Source organism: Haemaphysalis longicornis, unplaced genomic scaffold (assembly GCF_048455015.1).
Source record: "Haemaphysalis longicornis isolate Haplotype H1 unplaced genomic scaffold, Haemaphysalis longicornis Haplotype H1 scaffold_6, whole genome shotgun sequence".
In the NCBI taxonomy this organism is placed as follows: Eukaryota; Metazoa; Arthropoda; class Arachnida; order Ixodida; family Ixodidae; genus Haemaphysalis; species Haemaphysalis longicornis.
The window spans coordinates 102,263,604-102,277,844 of NW_027526407.1; positions in this window are offsets into that span (position 1 = coordinate 102,263,604).

Sequence of the window (14,241 nt, forward strand, 5' to 3'; positions counted from 1 at the left end):
AGCTTCTGTAGTTGCAGCAGTGGGTGATATTACTGTCATTCTACCCTAATTGTTTGTTTAGGCCCCGGCCCGTGGGCTCAACGTACAGTTTGCAGCAGAATATTTTATTGATTAATGCAAGCCTTCAGTGCAGAAAACAACTTGTTGAATCTTTTTCTCCTCAGGACAAAGAAATCAGTTGTCCCGAACATCACAGACTACGCTTGAATTCTTGCTCCCCTAGCTCGTAGCACACACGCTCTCGCGCAAAACAGCCCTGTCCACTGCGCTCGTCGTCCTCATCGTGAGCACGCGCTGAACAGATGTGGCTAGATGCATCCTCTTCTCCTTCATCGTCTTTAAGCCTCTGCTATAGAGCAGGGGGGTAATCGAGAATAATATGCTGGTTATGGTGCTGAAAAGAGTTGCTTATGGTTCTCCATCTTTACAAAACTTATTCATCGCTTTTGTGAAAAACCACCTCACGTCTTACCTGCAAAAGCTGAGGGTTAAAAAAAGGAATTCAGTATCAAAATATAAACTAGAGAATGTGCACGGTATTTGCACATCAACAGAAATATTAGGGCAGGTGACATTTGCATGGGCAAGCTAGCATAAAGCCACAAGTGCACTGCTCATCAAATTGCGTATGCACTGCTTTAGATTTACATTTAAACAAGTCTTGATACGCTTACAGGCATGTGTCACCATCCAAAATCCTCCTTTTCAGAGTTAGCTACATAATTCCACAAAAAGCGGTTCATCGCCTTCTGGACTGAACTATTTTAGTTGCAACAAAAATGTCATTGTGCTTTGAAACGCTCACATGAAATATATACAAAACATTTTAGAAACTCCCAAATTGCTCCAGCACAAAAAAAAAGCCCTAATTGTTTCGCGTGTACGTTGAAGGCCAAAGCTCTACCTGGCTTTTTAGGAAAATGCCGGTGTCCCTCACAGCAAAGAATAATTAGGAAGCGTCTCATAAAGCCTGGCCCTCGGTAGCACGAGCTGTAACTCGGCTGTTGTGAGAGGTTGGTGTTTCAAAACGCTTTATAGCAAGACGCGTTTCACACCACGAGTACTTATTTGGCAGTAGAGAGAGTTTGTTGCCCACGCAAGTAAACTGCAAAAAGCACTGAACAGACAAGAACAAGCGAAGAGGCACAAGCACCGGACAGACATCACTGTGAGCGCAAGACTTTTACTAGTAAAACTGGTTGTAGCGCACGCTAGGGCATTGATGCAGGAGTAGCGATTTCTTGACTTGTTATCACAAACTGACTACGGCGTACCGTCCCAACGATCAATTGGGTTGATACTGTGACACGGTGTAAACAAAGACCGCCGTGATGAACGCATCGGCTCCTTTATGCCTTTTTTCTTACCTTCAATCTCATTGTTTGGCTACAATATCAAACACTACCACTTGTTTGTCTGCGCCTCTTCAACGGCTCGTTCGTCTAGGCCTTTATCATGATGTTACCCTAGACGTGTTCGTTGTGTGGGCACCCGTGCTTGACTCAAGTGTTATCACATCAAACCACTAGAGTTCTAAACAAAGAATCTGATCAGATCAAATTTAATGTCACCATTAAAACATTACGAGTCTAATAAGGGATGTAGCCCTAAGAAAGAACATTCGCTTTTCATGAGTAATAATTACTGTTTACATGTAGGTAAGCTCTGATAAAACAAAGTTGACAGAAATTCGCAATTTTTTGTTACAAGCAGGTTTACGTTACAAGCAGGGTTCTAGTTAAGGCTCTCGTGAATTTAGCAGAACCGAAACGCAGATGCTATACAAAAGTGATATTGAACTCACCCTTAAATTATTTATTTCACAGTGAATAACTGCGTGATTGGCGTCTTCTGCTTTTCCAAGTACTTAGTCACTACTCGGTGCTCAAAAGAAGCAAGGTCCCTTAGCACCGTATGCCCAAGCGTGACTTAAGTTCCCCTATTCCTTTTGACACTTTACGGTTCCTTAATTCAACCCGTATGAGGACCAAAACTATTCTGAAAAAGCGCCTTTTTGTGAACTTGATGCATTTTGCCACCCTCAACATTCTTGAGAGGAGGCTTGTTGGGATACTGTACCGGGTGGCGACGTTCTTCGTTCTCGCCGGTGGAGGCGGCATTTAAAATTGCGAGCTTGTCTTAAAAAGACAAACTATTTCGTTTTCCGGCAACAGAACTCATCACAGACGAATGGACGTTACCAATGGAAGGGGAGACGCGCGACTACCCGACGGCAGGCAGGCCGAGCCTACAACCGACATCGCACTCGCACATGGTGGAAACGCACTGTAGTTTGCGGTGCGGGAGGAGTTCGCTAATTTAGTGTATTTCTCCAGCCGATTTTTCAGAAAAGTGTGAAAAAAATGGCTCTTAGGACTAGTAAATTTGTTACATCAAGGTTAACCATTGTACCCCCGTCGTTACACAGAGGTCGCTATACATGGGTTCGAATGGGGATGAGAATGGGGAATTGAAAAACGTCGTTAAATCGAGGGGCTCGTTACGTAAAGGTTCGTTACATCCAGTTTTTACTTTATGACGTTGTTCTCTTTTCTTTGTTATTTCTCGTGTTTTTCTCCTTTTTATGAATCCTACAGCTAGAATTATGTAAATAAAACAATGGAGTAGTCACTTCTCTGGAAATGCTATGTAAGACAGTTGTTATCTGGATCCTTTCGTACGCTTCTGAAATCTTTTACAATGCAATCCCTGCTACAGGTAACTCCTTTTTAAACTCTGCGTTGTATTTTTTGTTATTTTGAAGATCTTGCTGGCGCAGTTTCTTGCATGCCATTGTTATATGGTTTGTCTATCTGTAGTGTAGATTAGTGTATGCTGTAGCCTAATCGTTGCTTGCACATGTTTTCAGTGGTCTGTACACCTGCCAACGTGGGGCCCTGTGGCTAATTCAAGCTGTTTTTTTCGCAGCATTTTCTGCAGACCTCCGGCCTCATTCCCCATGTGATACGAAATAAGCGATTATATTCTATTCTATGGGCCCGACTACTTGTATTTCGGACAGGGATCTGATACTTGCTGAAATTGAATGCTGCGAACCGAGTCATTGATGAGCGTTGCATCTTTCACTACAGAAATGACGCGTCCAACCACCCAAGCATAAACTGTTGTATATCTCGACAGAAAGAGACAGAGAACCATTTATTAATTAACGTTCCGCGCTCTCAGCTCGAGCGAAACAGCATCCGTCATCCTTGTCCCCAGTAGCAAAACAGCTGTCACCAAGCTTTCAACGATACTAACCTAAACTCTACAGTACCAAGACGGGGTTCTTCTTACCTCTATACCCCCAGCATGGTCCCCGAGAAGCGAAATTTACTGTCTTTGTCGACTTCATTGCGCAGTGTCATGAACGTACAGCGCTGCCATTTACAGAAGACACATGGACGCCATTGAAAAACGTTACGGCACATCGGAAAGCAAAGCATCTGAAGCGGCCTGATTTCTATCCATTACAGAGCACAAGGCAAGACAAGACATCTCTGGCGTTGAACTCAAAATTCTTGATTTCGCACGGACAACACAAAAAAAGTTCTCGGTATCCACTGACTCTTTCTCAAGAATTCACAGAAGGCGCATACACAATTGTGTATAACCACGTTATTATGCTCATTTACGGTCGGCCCCTAGTCTGTGCATCAAATCGTAAACAGATCAGGTTGCATGTTGCAAAAAAGGGAATGCTGGAAAGCTTTAATTATGAATTCAGCATGTATAAACCACGTCGGAAAGCGCAAGGCACAGAAAAGACACACCACAGAAATGCCAAGAACGGGTATTTCATTATCTGCGCAGCAGTACTACACAATGTTTTTTTTTACATTACACAACATTTTAGGCAAACCTTCACATCCTATTATAAACGTTCATTCACATTCGGGTCCCAAATCATGTTAAGCACAGACAAGAAGCAACAAGCAACAGGTTTTGCTGTGTGGCTCCCACTCCATACAGTATATATAAAATAATAAAAATGTTCATGATACAAGCATATTTGTCATAGCGATAGGTCAACATGTTCACGGCCGACATGCTAATAGTCGCTTTATACAAGAAGCGCCTTCAAGAAGAATTCCCTTAGAACATTGAACTTTATCCCTGCATTTTTTTTTCAAGAACCACATGTTAGGTTGTTTTTAATGGTGTCGCTGACCTCGCAACCTTAAAGTTCGCTCCATCAGCGGCCTATTTACGGACCTACACGGAAGAACGCGTTGTTGAAGCCCCCTTGGGCCGTAATTACTTGGTACTTCCAGGAAGTATAAGCCTGTGATTATTTCAAAGACGACAGTTTTTCTTGGGCTACAAAACGAATAAATTTTCGGTCGGTCTGCCTGTCGGTCCGCTTGTCCCTCGACTCAGCCATGCTTCCAAAGAATAAAAGAATTCCTCAAGGCGAAGTTTATATTTTCACGAGAAGACGATGACCAGGGCACTGGAGCGTAGCCCTGTGCCCCAGGCCTCCAATGACGAAGAAGCTCCCTGTGGGTGGACAGCTTTCTTGAGCTCTGTCATAACCACCTTTCTAATATGTGTAAATACATCGCTGATCATTTATCATTGTTCTTGTATTTCTGTGCTACTTCCACGTAACATTTTTGTGGAGGGTGCAGTGTTCCTCCCCATCCACGCCATACCATTCTCCGACTCGGCTTGTGATGAATTTTTCTGAGGTTTCCCTAAATGCCCTCGCTCGCGCTCGCCCTGGTGCTTCATGAAGAGCCCCGCACCGTTGCGCCGTGTCTCCAGCCGATGACCTGTCGCGATAAGCCGGGAACTGATCCCCCCCCTTCCGCCCCCCCCCTCCCATTACCAGAACAGGCGATGATGCCGCTCCCCAGCAAGCTGGAACGGCGAACCTCAAGGAGCTGAGCTCGAGGAGCACTGACGAGCATCACTCTTTGTAGGCTGTGCTTCATGCAGCTCACCACCTTTATCTAGTGGGTCATGAACTTCTTTGCTGTTTCTAATTACCTAAGTTTTCATTCTGGGCACTCACCCATCCACTGCGGCCGACTTCTGGACGGTCGCCTGCGACGAGGTGGCTTTGTTAGGAAGACGTAGCTGTGCGCGTGATGCACTGCATTGCATTTTGGTGTTTGTATTTATTTATTTATTTATTTACTTATTTATTTATTTATTTATTTATTTACTTATTTGTTTGTTTGTTTGTTTATCTATCTTGTTTTTTGTTTTCATTTATGTATTTATTTATTTATTTATTTATTTAGTTATTTATTTAAAATTCCATACAGGCCCCCTTAGGGCTTTGAGTAAGGAGGTAACAAACTGACAGGTGGCAGATCATACTGCATAAATTCGCGAGTAACAAAACACACGACCGCAAATATAGACGACGACATTCACAATACAGTTTTAAGTGGGAAGGCGATAACAAGAGGAAGGAAAGTCAACAGCATTGTTTAGCGATGGTCGACATCATGTAAATGTATCGCTTCGCATTTCAACATTTCTTCCGCTTAACAGCCCTTCGACCGCGTCAAAATAAAGGCAACACATTTTCAAATCAATAAATTTTGAAGCATATTTCATACTTACGACTGCTCAGCAACAAGAAATTTTTAGGCGTATTTGAGGCGCAACACCAGAGCATAAGTAGTACTACCAATTACTTTTAAATAAGTATACAATAATGCTTGATATTTGCGATAGGAATTTAAAATGCCCCCCGAGAAAACGTTTTTTTTTTACACAATACAAAGCGCTCGCAGTGCTTCCTCGTGGCACTTTTCCTAGTTCAAGCATAACAAAAGGTTCCATTTTCTGGCACGAGCAGTGGAACGCTGAAAAAAAAGACATCAGCAAACCTTTTCCGCATGTATCGTCGGAGGAGCAAAGCGGGAGGGGGAGAGCATAAGAGGTGGGCAAGGGACACAAAAGATCTGGTTACATGGTAGCGGGGACAGTAGACTACCGTCTTTCGACTACATTTGCACCGACGTGAGCAGATATGCGGCCAATTTTTTACCACAAGTGTGCAAGGTGCCTGACCTCGTGCAATCGCGTCTGTTGCTTAAACGCCATCAAAAATGTCACGGAGTAAACAACGCTGCATGAGCAAGTTTTGCTAGCCAAACAACTACCTGCACCTCCAGCAGTAGCCTCGTAGGTGCGTAACATACTACTGTTTTTTTTTTGCCATTGTCTTTGTAGCTCAGCTGAGAACAAAAGGACAAAATAATTGACAGCCGTGTACCTTATGCATAGGTGCCTGAAGATTACGTAACTTCTTAACTCGTGTTTATGCACAGTGTCACCTTTATTTCCACCTGAATAACAAACAAATGCGAAGCGATGTCAGGGTGATCACCTATATTGTTAGAAGTACGGTCGAATGAACTAGGGGCACAACAAGCTAAGCAACATTGTTTGTTGGTAGCGGCATTGATTGGTCACCACTAGTCATGTAAAATGATTATTGCCGCGTTATAAGTACTGCCGAGAAAATTTTTAGTCAATCTCTACAATGTGGTCTGTTTACGTCACAAAAAAATATTTGTTGGACGTTTGTGTTAGAGCCCGATAAATATTGCACTTGGCCTAAGCAATGTTTGGATCAAACAAGTGAATTTTGTCTTCAAAATAGCTGAAAATGTTACGCAGAACAAAAACAAAAATTTACAATCTTCTGGTTTCACACAAAAAGCGAAAAAAATAATTTTTTTTGCAATATTTTGGGGAACTAACGAACAAAGCGGAAAACTACGAAAACTCGCCAGTCCAAGTGAATAGCGCATCGAGTTGTTAGCCTCATCAGTGTGGCCATACATTTAGACATTTGTATCTGAGGCACCGGAATATTGTCAAGAGAAGTTACCACCGAGCAACTTCGATGTTGCAGTTACTACCTTATAAGGAATCATTGCCATCAACAGCCTATATAAATCCACAGCAGGACGAAGGCTTTTCACATTGATCGCCACTGCTCCTGCCGCTCGCTGCCCGAGTTCATTTTTTTCATCGGGATTTTCTTATTCACTCATTGATTGTGTGGTTTCACACGCCGACGCTACATAGGCGATCAGGCGCACCGAAGTGGATGGCTGCGGATTTGTTTTGACCACTTGGGGATCTTTAACCTTCGCAGATATCTAGAACACACTGGCATTTTTGCCTTCCGCCTCCATCAGAAAAGGGGCCGCCGCGGCCGGGAAACGAACCCGTGTCCTTCAGCTCAGCAGCACAACGCCATGTTCATTGAGCCACCACGGCGGGTATTTCCTTATTCGTCCCTCCACTTTCCCCTTTTTCGACACTGCTCTCTTGGTATATAAACTTTTAACCTGGTGTTGCACCAGCTGTCCTTTCCTCTCACTAGATGGCCAGCCCGAATTCATTGCAATTTTATTTTGACCATGGTACCTTTTCTACGAGCTCTCTGATCAAGGATTTGCGTTTCGTGTCCTTAACTGTTCTTTTCATCTTTCTTCGTTGATTGGCCCGTTGGGATGACCTAAGTTTGCTTCCCAGTCGTCAAGAAACACCATCTTTGCGCGCCTGACGTCATCACCACCAGAAAGCATTGATCATACTTTTTTTACAGGTTAAGGTTGCTTACTTTTCTTTGCATGGTAGTGCTTCCAAGCGCTACCCAACCTACTTGTAGTGTGTGACGGATTTCTTTATTTTGGTTCCGATCAGCTGGGACGACCTGACTGAGCTGGTTATATCATTGCTCCAAAGTTTTGTTACCGGTGCTGAAGGGTGTGTTTTCAGCATGTTTATTAACGAAGGTGACTGACCATGTCAATAGAGAGTTAACGTGTCGGAAACCCTGCGGCCACTTTGTTCACAATTAGCATGTGCCTTGGAAACGATGATATATATTAGTCATGACGCGGCGTAGTGACCTCCCACGGATATGATACAGGTTTACGTCCATTCTGTTTATAGCGTCGGGCGTTGTCTAAATGATGCGCGTCTCGTACAGCAATCGAAATATAGATTGCGCGCTGTTGTCAACACTAACTACGTCCCAGTAGTCCACGTGTCCGGTCCTCTCAAACTGCTACTAAAGTGCACGCGTTCTGGCATTGCCGTTGCTTACGTCATTCCTGTACTGTGTTAATCTTTTGTCTATATTGACGCTTTTGCCCATGTACACTGTTCTAAACTCAGCGCACGGAATCTTATAAACAGCATCTGAAAACAGCGCGGGATTGGGACTTTCACGTCAGAACGCAGCTTGCTAGGGGGCACGTGTACGATGTGCACACCGCGTTTTTTAATGCGTGCCAGTGCTTCCCAGTTATGTGTGACGTAAAGGATTGCCGCACGTCTTGACGCAGTCCTCTTTTATGTTTCTCTCTGAATTATAAGTATGCGAAGTCACTGCGCCATCTTATGCCTAATATATGCCATCGTCTTCCACGACACATGCTCATTGTGAACAAGTTACCTGCAGGAGTACCGAAACGTCTACTGACTTTTTGACATGGTCAGTGACTTCCGTTTCATCGTTGAACACTCACCGTGCTTTTACCGACCGGACGGTATTCTGCCAAACACTGCACCCCGTCAGCATGTTTACGTTTGTGTTCCTTTAAATTATTTATATTTATTTGCAATAGCCCCCTTCTACTTGTATATTTATTTTCAATAGCGGGCAATTGCCATAGCAATAGCCCACTTATGCTTGTAGTTTCTCAAGCACTTGAGAGGTGTTCTCCTGACCCGCGGAGCATGACTGTATCGTCTGCAAACCACAAACGGTGAAGGATTTCGCGTTTATTTTTCATGCTGCGTTTTTTATGATTACCCACACCAAACAAGATCTGAACAAGCTTCAAAAAAAGCTCCTAAAAGATGATATCTCCGCAGTAGTGCTCCCTTTTTGACTGTGAACTTTACGATGTACTTCTCAAGGATCATCATGCCGGTACATCTTTTATATGTGCCGTATAGAAACGTCATGTAGGTCTCTATTCCCTGATTTATCAATGCTTCCAGCACTGCGTCGGTGTCTGTTGTACAAAGCTTGTTTTCGTAATATCTATATATGTCATTTATAGTGGTTTATTATACTCTCGGGATTTCACTTTCCTTGATTGATGGCATAGACGTGATCTACTTTACAGTAACCTTTACTATACCGGCCCTGTCCTCTGAGCTGCTTGAAGAGTAGGCTGTCGATTATCCGATTATGTCTACTTTAGTGAACACCTTCTGTATACCGACTGTAGGCTGATGATTCTGTCATTTTTAAGATGTTTGGTGTCTCTCTTCTCGTGAATTCATATTCTCTCGAGCATTTCTTCTCGCTATGGGCTCATTTAAAGTGCTTGAGCATCCTTAAAATAGTTTAGCAGTCTTTTTGAGTATATTATCTTCTACTTGCATTAGGAGTTTAATGGGTGTAGCATCGTCATCAGCAACGTTTTTCTTCTTCGTGACCTTAGGTACCTTTTCTACATGCTTCTGAGTTATAAGCGGGAGTGCAGCATCAGTTGTTTCACCTAAACTAACGTCACTGGCGTACGCCTGGAATGAACTCATTCCGCTACTTCTATTACCTCGTTCATATTGGGCGTAATGTTACCCTGCTCGTATTTTTGTGCGTACACGTTGTCTTTCTGAAAAACTAGCTTTTCTTTGCTTGCCTTTAAGCTCCCACACCTCTCCAGCGTAGTACCAATGCCTGCCATATTATACGCACGAATATCGTTCCTTAAACTTCTCTTAATGAAGTTTGGCATCGCAGCATATTCAGTGGAGTCAACCGGGATCGACACCTTACGCTTCACGTTTCGCAACAAGTTGCTTCGTTTTCTGTATTTGTATTCCTGTCTACTTACTGCGATCTCCTTCTCCCACAGCTGCTGCTAGCTATGTAATTCCCGTTTTTGGGTTCGCATTCAGCTTGTCCGTATTTCGTTCATTTTAATTATGGTAATCTATTTCCGCAGTTCGGTTTATTCAATTTGGTCCACCGTACTCTAAAATTTTAAGTTCTTGCGTTTTTATTATATTCTTTTGTTTTCTGAGTTAGTTCTCCAGTTTTTTTCCTACAACCTACCTACAAATGCTGCTGACCCCGATTTCCATTTAAGGTTGCTCTTAAGTGTGTCCACATTCTACTGGGTATCACAAGTTAAAAGCCAAAATTTGTGCTTAAGGGCTTTTTGAAACTCCTTTATCGCGGCTTTAAAATAACTCCATGTTTTTTTTTTTGTTGCGCTTCGTTTCATTTCTTTATTTTGAGATTCACCTTATTTTGAACCTAACCATTGAATGATCCCTGTCACGAATCTTGCCTAGCACCTCTACATCCTTCGACATACATGGGATGTTACTTGAAGTAAAGTAATGGTCGCTTTTGTTAGTCGGTAAGGGCTTTTCTATGTCAGTTTCTTTTTCATTCGTATGTAGAATAAAGTGGTAATTAGCTTCCGGTGATTTCACCTAAATGTCTACAATAGATGACAGACGTAGCAATTTTATTTTGAAAATAGCTTGCATGACAATTGAGGACGTTGCAGTTTTTTTTTCTTTTGCGCGACCTCGCGAAAACTCAAACTTTTGCCATATATTTGAGGTAATACTGGGTCACAGCCCTTAAGCCATGTTACAATCAGGATCGATTGGTGAATCTTTACATCGTAGAATACCAATAATGCCACGGCGCCTGGTGCTTCAAACTGGCAGCTCACTATCTGGAAATAAATTATGTTTTTAAACGAGGAGCACTAACATAAAAACAGTAATGACACTCAGTTATGCCAACCGCTATTCGCGCATGGTAAAACTTATTTTTTTAGTTTACAGGTGAGTTACCGCCATTATAATATTTGCAGGCAAAGGAAGGAGGGAATATTATAATGTCACATGGAAACAAAACGTCGGAGTTAAAATTTATTTACTAAGCATACCAATTTACCTAAATTAGGTTCCTGCACTTCCTTGTTCATGTACCTACGTGCTGGTCCCAAGTGATAGTCGTGTACAAAAGCAGCCCGATCGTCAAGAACATTCTGTTTTAAGCCACCGTGATGTGCAACACTGGGAGAAAGCTGTTTGAAACATTGTGCTTTCGAAAACAAAAATAACGCAAAAAGCCCCTTTTTGTGCTGGGTCTACAAAAGAAACTTTATCCACTGGCCATTGGTAATAATTCCGTTTCCAGAGCAAGCCTTCTAAACCTAAAATAGTTCAAGGGCTCCCCACCAAACAGACTTAGTCTGAATTCAGATTGGTTCGTGATTTCAGTATCACCCCGCTGAACTTTGGTTGCGTTACAAAGTTACTTAAAATTTCCAAGACTAGCAGAGGGCATTTCCTATGTTGTTTCCCACCTTTCGCGCGGAGAAACAAGTGTATGAGAAGTATATAATATTTTCCCCCTGGTATTACCAGGAATGCAAATCCTCTTTCCGACACAGCAAAGAACGTTTCTGCCTTGAATGCAAACAGAGGCAAAACAAAGGTCGTAGTAAAACTTTCTATCATAACGTTGTTAGTCTGTGGTCGGTTTGATTGCGACTATTTTACGCTGGTTTACGCCTTGAACGTTACGATTTGTAATATGCCAAAACGTCATTGTTTAGCTATTTGAAGAATCACTATTTACGTCAACACGCTTCGTCACTCACGCTTGTTCAGGCACCCAACAGTGTGAAAAACTGTTTAAATTTAGTTCATTTCCCTATGGTCAACGACAGTTACGCTCTGAATGCGAATCGCAATTTATTGGTAACTTTGATACGATTTATTAGGTAGAGAAAACAGAGGATAAAAAACATACTAGTCACGCCGAAATTCACATTTAGAGCTTTCGAGAAACCAACCCTATAAGGCATTTTCACAGAAAAAATTATTTACAGTGGAGGCTCTAGTGATGATTTAATAATTACGTTTCTCTGCACACTTTTGGTAAGGGATGACTTATGAGGTGACAACCAAACATCACGCCAAGGGAGAAGAGAGGAAACGACCAATATTCAGACGACCACGCTGTTCAAATAGCCACTGTGCCGGTGCAGGCCCACTCATGACACTTAAATTACCCCCGTGAAAAATGAACCGCTGTTCACTTTGCGGCATGGATACGCGAATGTGTAGCAAAATGGTCCCAGCACACATTTACGTTGTACGGTTATGGCGATTCCGCCGTTGGCCAGGCTTGGTAAGCTCGATACACTTTGTGCACTTAGCGATTACACCCCTCCCCTTTTCTTTCCTGTATTTTATTTACTTTTGGTGTGATATGCGCTTTATTTGTGCGGCGTGGTTCATTGTTCTAGCGTATGTTTCTATCTTTCATAATATTACTACTTGTTTGCAGTCTGTGACTCCCGCTTGCGTGGTAACCCCCACTGTCTTCAACTTCTCGGCCGATTTATTTTCTGTCTCCTCTACTATTGAGTATGACGCACAATGCGCGGAATGTTTGCCTCACAACCAACAGGCCTCAGACAATAATTGATTCGCAAAGTGACCGAGAGACACAAAACTGAGTTGCGGGATGCGCTCCTACAACAAAAATTCGACCGGACACACGGCCTTAAGATACAGAAAAATGATTGAGGTGAAAGCTCCGTAGTGCGTAGCGAACAAAAAATGTCCACCTGCTAAACATCAAGAAAGCCACTGAACACTGTTTCAACACAATGTGAAATAGTCTCTCAACCCATGTTCGGTAAACTCTCCGCGTGGATTGCTGTTCCAATGCGCGTCTGCAGAAAAAATGGTGTCATGTCATCAACCTTATTTTACAGAAGAGATGTGGCCCCTTAGTTTGCAAAATATTACGCCAATTTATAAATTGTAGCCTGACCGTGCTTAACAATAGGATAGAAATATTTCTTCTCTGACAAAAAGTCCCTGGTTGTGGACGTGGTCAGCCTGTATGCCGCGAAGAAGCTACCAGTCACAGTTACGGCCGCATTATTTACAGATATCAACCTGCACGCTCCGGAGAGAGGAAACCGCTTTTCATAAGAGCAGATGCGTAAAATGGGAACCGCATGGCAGGTTTTTGCACGCAATTTGTGCGCGTCAGCGTTGCGTGTGCGATTTTTTCACCCCCGCATCGACGATTCCGGGCGTGACCGCTTCTGCCTCGGTCAGGAAATGACGCGCGACGCGCGCAGCAGTGGGAGGAGCCTGACGGCTTGCGCCAATGTGGAGGCGCGCGTCTCATGGCGGCAGTTTTAGAGCGCTCGAGGCAGCCGACTGGCTCCGCCAGGTAAGTTTAGGCTTACACACCCCGGCAGATATTGCATGGGCGCTTTACTGCCAGCGCAGATTATGTTGATTGTACCGTTTCCGTCAACCTTACCGGCTCTTTTACCGCACTAGAAACTTCGCTTATGCCTTGAGCGGCATTTTAAAGACCCCTTACAAGCGGTCGCTTGACCCCCCCACGCCACTTCGCGGCCGAATTCGCCGCCATGTTGCCGCCGCCAGTCGCGCCGCGTGCAGTGTACGGGCGGCGTCAGGGCGTCTGTGGCATGCGCGACGAGTTTTCGCGAGCACAAAACGATTAGTAACGTTCTAGCTTACGTCGATGGTTGCACTGGGATTGTGTCTTCCAAGCCCGCGGACTTCCGAGCGGATGGCATCAGGGTAACATCAAGGACAGAAGGTGTGGACAACGTGGAACATGTGGACAAAACATGTGGAACAAGTACATACCATTTGTTGTCTCGGATTGGCCAGAGAAGAAGGTGCTCACTGTGGCGAGGTCTGTGCGTCTATACCAATGGTCAAATTTTGATATCTCCGCTTTAATTTTCACCCCACGCATTCAGTGTTAATGTTGAGAATATTATGACTGCGGAATCTCGGAGGGTTACTCACGACAATGTTGCCCATTTTTTTGCTTGACCAAAAATTTTATGTGGGCCACAGAGATAAAGCTTCGCTTGGTGTGTTTTCAGACACAGGTTCCAGGTGGTCCACTAATGTGAGCAAAGCACCGACGAAGCGGTATTCGTGCATGCACCTGTACTGTGAAATAATACCTCGTCGATTGGGATGGCAATAATTACTGTGCATAAAAGTGACCGTGAAGTCACTATGACCATTAATATTAGGTGATGAGTTATGCGAAAATACTCTTCTAACCTCTAACCTCAAGTTTCGCTAGAAAACCGCATCCACACTGTGGAACGAGTATGCTGGTCATGATGCTTGATGATGCTGATGATGCTTAGAGGCTTCGCCATTGTAACGGGGTGGTATTTCGCAGCAGCCTTAAGCGTA